This window comes from Panthera tigris, chromosome C1, assembly GCF_018350195.1.
Source record: "Panthera tigris isolate Pti1 chromosome C1, P.tigris_Pti1_mat1.1, whole genome shotgun sequence".
In the NCBI taxonomy this organism is placed as follows: domain Eukaryota; kingdom Metazoa; phylum Chordata; class Mammalia; order Carnivora; family Felidae; genus Panthera; species Panthera tigris.
The window spans coordinates 97,838,158-97,849,065 of NC_056667.1; positions in this window are offsets into that span (position 1 = coordinate 97,838,158).

A 10,908-nucleotide genomic window follows, 5' to 3' on the forward strand; every position below is an offset into this window, starting at 1 on the left:
GACCAGAAACTCTCATGCAACTACAAGCTGAGGCAGGAGAATAAGGGTGAGGTGTCTTAGTCTTGATTATCAAAACCATCAAATTTGTCTGTCTTACAACTCTTCAGAATCTCAGATATTGGGCATCATTCTCATGTGTGAATTTTTTTTTTTTTTTCTAAACTGTGACCAGGGCTGGTCTTTGGTGAATCGCAAGTTAGGAAACAAAACAGAGCAAAGCGAAAACAACACAAAGATAACTCGGGGTACCCCCAAGACTTTATCTTGTTCACTCTCCCTCCTCTCTTTCTGCCTTAGCAGAACTCTCTTTTCACCATGGTGCCACCAATCTCCAGAAAGAATCTGATAAATTTATTCACACCAAGGTGTAAAAGGCATCTATAGGGATAGCGATACTTTAAATAGGATCAAGAAATATGATAAAGATGATGTAAGAGGTATGAGAAACATTTGGGAAGGAACATAAAGTGCCTCTGAAATCACACTAATTTCAATGGCTCGATACCCCAGTTCTTGCTTTCCCTCCTTGCCTTTGTTTTCAGGCAGCTCATCTTAAGCTCAATTTTTTTTTTTTTTTTAAGTCAACTTTCTAGCTTTCGCTATTGTGGAGACATGAGCTATAAACAAAGGGCATGATTTCGGAGATTTCTTTTTCCCAAATGCCTCTGTGTATAGGGTTTGGTCACGTGGGTCTTTAATGGAATTGGCTAAAACTGTAGAGGTTGTCAAATTTCAAAGCAGAGTTTCTTTCGCTGACCTAAAAGATGAACACATGTGATAAAGCCAGAGCCTGTTCTATTATCTAGTGAATTTAGGGGTCACTAGCATGTGTGGGTAATTCAAGCCAGAAAAGTCATCACAGTGTGATAGATAACCACTGGCGGCTAGGATAATCCTGAGTTCATGAGGGGAGTGGTCAATTCTATGGGGACTGGAAATCGGGAAAGACTTCTTGATTTGAAGCCTTGATCCTGAACAAAGGTCATTTTTTCCATGAAGTCTTGCCTGATTTCCAATCCCGATGGAGTTGACCGCTCCCCTCATTTGGAACCTCTGCATGTCGTGAACACTGCCTCTTCTACGAGGCTGGGAGGCCTTCAGGCAGAGACTGGACCACTCACACTTGTATCCCCAGTGCTTATAAAGTGTCTGGTACAAAAGGATGCGATAAAGTATTTTTGAATGATTGAATAAATTCAGCCTTACTTCATTTGGGTGGATGAACACATTCTTTGTGGACTGAATATAAATCGCAGAAACTTTGGATAAGATGACTGTTAAATCTTCACTAGTCTCACCCACCTAAGGCACTGGATTACAGACATATGCAGAGGAAGGTTAAGGGTGGGGACAAGGATACTCTATCAATTTCAGCTTCCCAGATTATAGCTCAGATAAGCCATCAAGTGTGTTTTGACAGGCATGATTTGCCCAAGAGTTGGTCAGAGCTCCAGGAACCTGTGGGGAACACTCCAGATACGGTTATTTTAGTGACTATTTCCTAAGATAGATAATTCAAGTTTAAAGTTGAACCATTCCATGCAATGATTATACAGAAACCTGGGGCAATACTTTATCCTATTCAAAATAACTAAACTCGTCGGCATTGAGATAGTTCCAGTCAAGCAAGGATATTAAAACACCTCCTCCTGCCAAACACAACACACAGCATGAACCCAGAGCCAATCTGCTAAGACACTGAAAACAAACAGAGGCGAGCAGACAAACAGCAATGTACGTTGTGTGTAGTATAGGTAGTTTTGGACAGCTTGAGCATTCTGCATCCCAGCCAAGTGGTAGAAAGTTACAGGATGTTTTTGCCTCTTGTTGAGAGAGGTGGGATTGCCTGTTCTCTCAGAGCATGGGACCTGGCCCTTCTTTACTGAGCTGAGCTCTTGTCCACTGAAAGCTATTCCTGCCCCACCGTGAGCCCTTTGGCCTCAGAATAGCCAGCTCCTTAGAGATACCTAAAAGTTGCTTCAGCCCCCATTCATGGGATATTCCTCTCCATCAACCTCATCCTCGCCCTCATTTCTAGGTGAACTGTCTGATGATTGCAAGCCACTCGGCTCTCCTTTTGGGTAGAGGGGAACACACTGTCAGCAGTGGAGAGAAAGAAATTCCCTTCCGGAGAGGATTTGAGTGTGTGATGAGAACCACCATTGACTGGGTTCCACCCCTGGGCCAGGCACTCTATACCCTCATTTCATTTAAGCATTCAAACAATATTGTATCATTAACTCCACTCTATAGATGAGGAAAGAGGTTCAGAAGAATTAAATAGGCCACCAACTCACACAGCTGGTATGAGGCTAACCTCTGATGATTCTGCTTATCCTGCTGAACGATGTGGTCATCTCTCTATCGTGTTCCACAGGAAATCTCCCTTAAGGTTTGGTTCCATTTCCCCCCCCCCCCGCCCCGGACAATTGAGGCAGAGAGAGATGCACCCTGGGCCACTCCTGGGATGAGAGGAGGCTCCACTCCAGAGCCCAGAGCTCTAGAGAGTGACTTCCTTCCCCATCTTCATTCTCCTGTGTGCTGGGTCTTGGCAGGAAGTAATCAAAACAAGATGGATGGCAAGGATGACCTTATAAAAAGCCCAGCCCTCAGAGCCTGTGGTCCTAGCATGGGTGGCCTCCCTCTCATTCAGAAACTCCTTGGAATCGATTTTGTAGAATTGAAAAATTTATTTTCCTAATATAAATGGTTACATTTATTTTTCTTTACAACCACATATGCGTCACTGTGCTAGGGAAGTGATGTCTCATAATGGCCATTCTTGGCTTTCAGGTCTTTTCTGAGCAACTACTTAGTTACTGAAGGGAAATCGCACTTAAAGGCTTGTCTTTTGACAGCGGCAGCAGGGTGATAGAAACCTTAATCTCATGTTCATCCTAGTACGACATTATTTAAGCAACATGGGAAGAAGCATGTTGGCCACTAGGATCAGGCAGCAAAATGATGCCTTAGGTAATAAACTACTTCTTAATTGTTATTTCTGCCTTTTATTAGAACTTTTCCGTCATAATCATCCATACTTTTAGCTGCTATTTCGTATCACTGGTGGGTTTTTATTTCAAAATTCTTTTTTTAATTCAAAATATTATTAACGTAGTGTTATGTGAGTTTCAGGTATACAATATAATGATTCAACAATTCTATGCATTACTCAATGCTTATCGTGATAAGTGTACTCTTTTATTTTTAAGTTTATTTTATTTATTTTGAGAGAGAGAGATTGTGTGTGCAAACACATGAGCATGGGAGGGGCAGAGAGAGAGGGAGAGAGAGAATCCCAAGCAGGCTCCACACTGTTCACACGCAGGGCTTGAACCCACAAACTGTGAGATCATGACCTGAGCCAAAACCAAGTCAGATGATTAATCAGCTGAGCCACCCAGGTGCCCCATGATGAGTGTCCTCTTAATCCCCTTTACCTATTTCACCCAACCCCGACCCCCTTCCTCTCTGGTAACCATCAGTTTATTCTCTATAGTTAAGAGTCCGTTTCTTGGTTTGTCTCTTTTTTTTATTTGTTCACTTGTTTATTAAGTTCCACATACAGTATGAGTGAAATCATATGATATTTGTCTGCCTGACTTATTCCACTTAGCAATAAACCCTTGAGATCTATCCATATTGTTGAAATGGCAAGATTTAATTCCTTTTATTTCCCTTTAATTCCTTTTATTTTATTCCAGTGTGTGTATGTGTATATATATCCATTCATCCATGGAAAGACACTTGGGTTGCTTCCATATTTTGACTATTGTAAATCATGATGCTATAAACGTAACGGTGCATATATCTTTTCGAATTAGTGTTTGCATTTTATTCAGGTAGATATCCAGTGGTGGCATTATTGGATCCTATGATAATTCCATCTTTAATTTTTTCTTTTTTTTTTATTTTTAATTTTTTTTTAAATTGTAATCATCTCCTTTCATTTCTTTTTTTTTTTTTTTTTAATGTTTTTTATTTATTTTTGAGACAGAGAGAGACAGAGCATGAACGGGGGAGGGGCAGAAAGAGGGAGACACAGAATCGGAAGCAGGCTCCAGGCTCCGAGCCATCAGCCCAGAGCCCGACGCGGGGCTCGAACTCACGGACCGCGAGATCGTGACCTGAGCCGAAGTCGGACGCTTAACCGACTGAGCCACCCAGGCGCCCCCCATCTTTAATTTTTAAGAAAACTCCATATAGGAAACATAGGCAGTAATTCCTTTGACAACAGCCATTTTTCTAGATTCGTCTCCTCTTTCAAGGGAAACAAAAGCAAAAGTAAACTATTGGAACTACACCAGAATAAAAAGGTTATGCATAGTGAAAGACACTATTAACAAAACGGAAAGGCAACCTACTGAATGGGAGAAGATATTGCAAATGACAGATCCAATAAGGGGTTAATATTCAAAATATGTAAAAAAATGATACAACTCAACACCAACCCCCCCAAAACACACAAAAAACCCCAAATAATCCAACTATTTCAATATTCTTAATGGGTTTTTATTTCAATATCCTTACATATTCCCACTAGGAAACTATTTTTACTATTCACTGTAATTGGATTGTTAAAGTTTCCTGTGCAAGAAAATTAGCATTTTTCCCATAGTTGGGGGGGCGGGGGAGGGAAGGCAAACTCATTTAAATAAATAAAAAAAAAAAGACCTTAAGAAACTCAATTGGTGCTCTTGAATTGTGATGACTTTTTCTGGTTCATTTTTAAAATATTCATCACTCAAGGCCTCTAGAACGTGTTCATGTTACAAAATATAGTTAACTTAGTTATAGTTTATTTGGAGTATTTTTTTTATCTAGCTATATTAGAGTATATGTTTAGATATAGTTACATTATACAAACAATAGTTAAGTGAGTTACAGAAGCTAGAATATAAAATCCTCATGAAGGAGAAAGGACCCAGGGAACCCATGTCTGAGAATCCCTAAGCTCTGCAGCCTGCCCTGTAGGTCAAGAAGCAGGAGTGGAATGAGCTGATGAGAAGTCTCTAGAGACATCCTTTTCTTCTTGAAGAAGTCAGTGAGAGCAGGGGAGAGGAGGGCATTCCAAGTCTTGGGCTGCTGTGCCCCGACAGAGGACAGCCTGCTATCATGAGCCAAAATGCCACTCCATAAATGTTTGTTGATTTCCTTGAGAGAAATGAGACTTCCCAGCACCCAGCTTCGGAAATCCCAAACTCCATGCCTTGAGCAACACTTTGAATTGCGCTCAGATGCAGCAAAGGAAACGCAGCCTTTGGCGGGCAAGCTAATGTGATGGGGACAGTTGGTAATTAGACGATTCTGAAATAGTTCTCATTACACAGAGCTTGTATTTTGACGCAAACAATGCATCACTCTTCCCTTTAAACTCTGTCCACTTCCTCTGCAGACCAAATCACAGCATGACCTTTACAAGCCTCGCAGTCTGAAGTTCGCTTTTCCTTGGCTTGACTGTGCTCTGTTGTGGCCATTCTCTGTAATAATACAGTATTGATGTTGGCTCTTAGAATAATGGCTATTTCACTATGACACTGACTATGGTAACCAAAGAACCAAAGGATTATTTGAAACAACTGTTTTTCGAAAAGAGCCCAGTGGGAGAGGACCGTCTTCCCGGCTTAGAAGGCACAGTCTTGAGAGGAGACCATAGACGTTACATTTAATCCTGGAAATAAGGTAGATGATAAAAACTCATTGTTAGAGCCACACGTGGCCTGTCTAAGGGAGCCTTGCCCCCAGTCCAGCCCTCCGTTCACTACACATGTCACCCACGCAAGTACGTACACACACTTACAAGGCAGCCACAGTTGTCCACCCTCTGCGAGGAGTCCTTGCCCCTTGCCTTCTTCCCCCATGTCTATATCTACTCAGAAAATACTTACTCACCTTTCTAGATTCAAGCTCAAGAATTGCTTGCTCCATAAACCTTCCCTGGCCTTCTCCAGCACCCCGTGCTGGACCAGACTCACACTGCTGGCGGAGTTGATGACGTTGAGTGTCTTCCCAAGTCCTTGTTTGGTGACTTCACGTCAGTATCTTGAAATCAACCATGCTGGGAGCATTCATACCAAGGAAATCAGCACATGCTCCAAATAAGTGCTTTTATTTCCCTGTGAAGAGCGAGCTTTTACACATTTACCAGCACACCACTGAATATAACCCAGAAGGTTCCTTCACACAGAGAGAAAACACTCTATGGCAGTAGAACAAGGGCACACACACTCTTAGTTCTTTTCTGCTAATCCCAGTCTGCCGTGTCTATACTCACCCATGGCGTTTTTCAGTAAGAAGGCAGCTGCTTCTGTTCCAGCAACCCTGGGGGTAGCAAATCTTTTCCCTAGAAAAGATGCTCCCGGAACGCAGTAAGACAAGCTGTCAGTGAAGAAGGCTAAAATGTTGGGCTGGGGGCAGTGGCCAGGAGGTAGGGGTGGGGCAGCTGGAAGCCCTGCCTCCCCGGACAGAAAGACTCCAAATCTGACCTCTTGACCTCACCGTGGCTAATAACCCTAAGCCACAAAGCTGAGGTGGCCTTTTACGATGGAGGGACTCCATCCAGTCTGTACTTTGTTATTGGCTTTGCTTTCTTAGCTAAAGGGAGGACTGGGGACCAGGGCTGAGTGTGTGCATTGGGGGGGGGGGGGGGGGGGGGGGGGGGGGGGGGGGGAGGGCAGGCAGCCGTCAAAGAGGTGCCAGCAAAGCTTTCTGGGAGCTAAGCCATAATTAAGTGATAGGACAAATGTCAAATTTCAACAAGTGAAGCTCAGGAGAATTATCTGGATATGTTTATATCCCACATGAAAACACAGGACTAATCCCCCAACAGAGAGCTGATAACAGATACCAGGAACTTACCCTTTACCACTGAGACTCTCTCACTAAGGAGTTTAAAGCCAAGCTAATTCCACTTGAAAGGTGGTGAAAGTTAGGACTTTTTTTTTTTGAAATTTACTTGATTTCAGACATATAAAACACTGCCAAGTGAGCTCTGATGAGACTTCTCTGAAGCCTTCAGGTAAAACCAAACACAACACAACACAACAACCCAAAACCAAGTAAAATTTCCAATATAGTTGAGGATTATCATTAGAAATGATACATCCCTCCTGGACTCAGTGTTAGGGTGGGACAGTGATAGTCACTGAGGTTGGTATTTCTAATAAAAACGAAATTGTGTGAGCAATCCGTGGTCCTTAGTAGTATTTATTTTCAAAGCTCAAAGAGTTGTTTATGTATTTTTCTTTACTCCGTGTTCTTCAAGCCAATTAGTCATGAAGTGGTGTCTCCCCACTGTCTTGTTTTGTGGTATGTTTACCTTCAGTCTGATAGTCGAGCTCTGGCTCAAGGGAGGAGGTCAGGGGGCGATCTGCTTCCCAGAACTAAGCTTTAAAAATGCTTTTCTTTCCCCTTAGTTTGTGGCTATCGTCAGCAGGGCCACAGACAGGGCTATGTGTTCCAGAAATGGATTCTTTTCTACCCAAGCTGGTGCTACCTATGAACTCTCCCTCCCAGCCTTGAAGGAGAGGTCTAAGACGCTAAGTGTTCTTGAACTGGGCTCTCACGAGAGGGCGCGAGGCACAGTGGCAGTCCTTGAGAGAGTAGAAAAAGAGAATTTCAGTGGGCCCTTTGGGTGCCCCTGAGCCTCCCCTACTCGTCACCCCATGAGCAAGGCCCTCCAGAATCTGCTCACGAGGTTGACAACCAGCTCCCTCTGTTTGAAACCAGATGATTCCAGAAACACAGGCTCTCAATGTGTCTACGGCATTTGTGTCTATTAGCTTTAATACATTCTTCCTGCACTCAGCCTGCAGCCACAAAGGGATATTATTAAAAACACAAAAGAGAAGTGGATAAGAAACTTAATATGCCAATTAAAATACCAAGCAGAAACCATTCTCAGACCCAGAATTCCCTGGACACATGCAGCACCGAAGGAACTCCAGAAAGCACTACCCAGGCTACAAGGAACATCTTGTAGTGATCCCAGAGCATGGAACTCACTTAGAGCTGAGATACTTAGCTCGTGGCTTAACAGAGGCTTTACGCTGAGTTATTTGGCATTCCCAACTCTTATATATTGGTGGCCCTATAATTGCTTGTGAGTAGTCATAATAACTGTTACCATTTAGTAAGTCCTTATTTGGGCCACAAACCGTTAGGTACTTATATTTTATATTTTATTTTCACAAGAATTCTATAATACCGGCATTAATATTCCCGTTTTACAGACGAAGGAATTAAAGTTTTAAAAATTGAAAATGATTTATTAATTTCCTTACTTTATGCCGGGTACCATGCTAAGGGCTTTACACAAATAATATCATTTATCCTTCATTGATTCACCATGCACCATATGCCGAGTACTGTTCTCAGTGCTTTGCACCTATTAACTCACTTAATCCGACAGCCCTGTGAGGCAGCTGCCATCATTATGTCCATTTCTCAGATGGGGAAGCTGAAGCAGAGAAGTTAAGGGCCTTCTGGAGAAAGCGGAAAAGCCTGAAAATGAACCCAGGCAGTCCAACGTCGCAGTCCACGTGCTTTGGGTAACCACTTGGCTGTGCTGGCTTTTCTCACCATTACCCTCTTGGCCACCTGGTATTGTTATACCTATTTTTATTTTATTTTATTTTATTTTATTTTATTTTATTTTATTTGAGAGAGAGGGTGCAAGTGATCAAAGGGCAGAGAGAGAGAGAGAAGCAGGGCTCACCTGACTTGGGGTTCATGTTTTCCCCAAAGCGGGGTTCAAGGTCACCCAATGTGGGATTTGAATTCATGAGCCCTAAGATCATAACCTGAGCTAACGCCATTTGCTTAACAACTGAGCTACCCAGGTTCCCTGTTATACCTATTTTTAGGTAAGAGCACTTGACCAAGGACCCACCAGGCAGAAGAACGGTCCTCTGAAGCTAGGTCTCTGGGATCCCAAGGCCTTGTTCAAGTAGCATGCTCTCTATCTGTACTGCTTTTCCCCGTGAGGCCCTAGGAGGCTCAGCTACCTTAGCCTGGTCAATTGAATTCTAAAGCTTCGAAGGTATAAAAAGCTTTACTTACTATGTGTTCACCAGAATGAAGGGCTCGGTTCTTAGTATATAGTCAGTAAGTGTTCTTGGCTAATTCTGGACATTAATAATGTGTCACTTATGAGCGGATGGATGTTCACATTAGCATGGGTCAGGTGGCCACTAAGATGTCTCTTTGCGGTCCTATCCAAGCTTAACATGATAGAAATCTTTGCAAACAGGACTTGTATAAATGTGATGAACATTGTGCCAGATGCTGCTTATCTTTGTGATTTGGTTTTATTTTTTTAATATTTTATACACTGCAGCCAGTATGAAGAGAGCAGTTTCATATGGTTTTTGGAGTACCCATATACATTACGTATGAGATATATATATATATATATCTATATATAGATATATATAGATATATATATATCTGATTATATATATCTATCTGAATATATATCTATCTGAATATATATCTATATCTATATCTATATCTATCTATCTATCTATCTATCTATCTATATATATATATATCTGAAACTTGTTCCTGAAAATTGACTGTGTAAAAAAAGGCATGAGAATCGGCGCCTGGGTGGCTCAGCTGGTTAAGGGTCTGACTCTTGATCTCAGCTCAGGTCATGATCTCACAGTTTGTGAGGTCCAGCCCCTATCAGGCTCTGCGCCGACCCAACGTGGAGCCTGCTTGGGATCCTCTGTTGCTGCCCCAGACCCTGCCCACGCTCACTCTCTCTCTCTCTCTCTCTCTCTCAAAATAAATAAATAAACATTAAAAATAATAATAATTAAAACGTTCATGAGAGATGCTGAAAGCAGGTAGAATGCTAGTTTTACCTAAGGGACGGCTTAAATAGAACTGGTTTTTGTAGAGCGAAGAATATTTTAGGACATAAAAACCAGCTCAGGAAGATGATTTGCACGAGGCCCTCCCACCCCCGGCACCCACCTCCTGGTGTTCATGTCCTTGTGTAACCCCCTGCCCTTGAGTGGGTTGGACTTCCTGACCCACTGAATGCTGTTACAGGTGCTCGGCTATCACTTACAACAGTAGTTTATGAAAAGACTGTGGCTCCCCACTTGAGTGTTCTCTCCCTCTAAATTACTCACCCAGGGAAGCTAGCTGCCATGTGGAGAGCTGCCCAGTGGAGGGGAATTGATCAATTTCTTGCCATGTTGCCTCTCCACAGCCAGGTGATTGACTGGAGGTGCTGACGGCCCCTGGCCGACGCCTTGATTATACCGAGAGACCCTGAGTAAGAAGCACCCAGCTAAGCCACACCCAGGTTCTTGACTCATACAACTTGTGAGAGGATCAGTGTTGTTTTAAGCAACTGGAAATTAGTGGACCATGGATAATCAATAAAGTAAAGTGGGGGGAAAAAAGGCACCGTCTTTGGAGTCAAGCAGAGCTTGACTACAGCTTAACTGGCCTAATGCAAAATGCAAGAAGAGACGGTGACGGGACAACTGGGCAATTTAACCGCCTTGAGCCTCCCTCTCCTCTGAAAGTGTAATAACAGCAATTACCCAGTGGGATTGTCATTATTAAATTAAATAGCATATATTAAGCGATAAGAGAAAGACCTAAGGTATATCATGCGCTAATCTAATATTTCAGTTCTTTCTTCTCCCTCATTCCTCCCTTTCATCCCTTTTACTCCCCCCCCCCTTTTTTTTTTGGCTCTTTATTGGAAAGGGGTATTTGAAATAATAGTGAGCATGGCAATTTTTGAGACCAGTGGTGTTTGAGGAGACAGGACATAGCAGAATTTCAAATATAGAGGAACTATCACTTAATCTAGAGAGCGGGGAGAGAAAGGAAGAGAAGTCACCCTTAAAGATCCATTTCTTGCCCAGAGGTTTGTTTTTCTGA